Below are 460 nucleotides of genomic sequence, written 5' to 3'. Positions count from 1 at the left end.
ATATAGACCTGCACACACAGGCAGTTAATTAATGTTCAACTTTCATTGCAGAGGTGGATAAACACCAGATCAGGAAACATTTCCCTTTGTTTTTGATAGTTATGATGATGTGTATCTCATATCTGCAGAAGATGGAATAAAAAGAACAGTGTTCTAATGATGAGCTACATCCTGTGTGAGCAGACAGATGATTAAAGACCTTTTTCACCACTAGTTTAATCTTTACCAACAAGGCAAACTCAAGGAAAAGTCATTACCCTGCTGCCAAGAAGGCTTCTTCTGGTTACTGTGGTGACAATGTTTGAATGTTATCAACAACAGCAACAAAAGGCTTGCAGATTAGTAAGAAAATTGCCCTGAAAAGACTGGATTATTTTCCTTAAATAAAGCAGCAATATCACATTTTGCTTCTGCTTCTTTCGTTTTGTAAGCTTTATTATTTAGTTGATATGGGGGGGGG

The sequence above is a fragment of the Austrofundulus limnaeus genome, unplaced genomic scaffold, assembly GCF_001266775.1.
Source record: "Austrofundulus limnaeus strain Quisiro unplaced genomic scaffold, Austrofundulus_limnaeus-1.0 Scaffold44, whole genome shotgun sequence".
Classification (NCBI taxonomy): Eukaryota; Metazoa; Chordata; class Actinopteri; order Cyprinodontiformes; family Rivulidae; genus Austrofundulus; species Austrofundulus limnaeus.
This window is presented reverse-complemented; position numbering follows the sequence as displayed.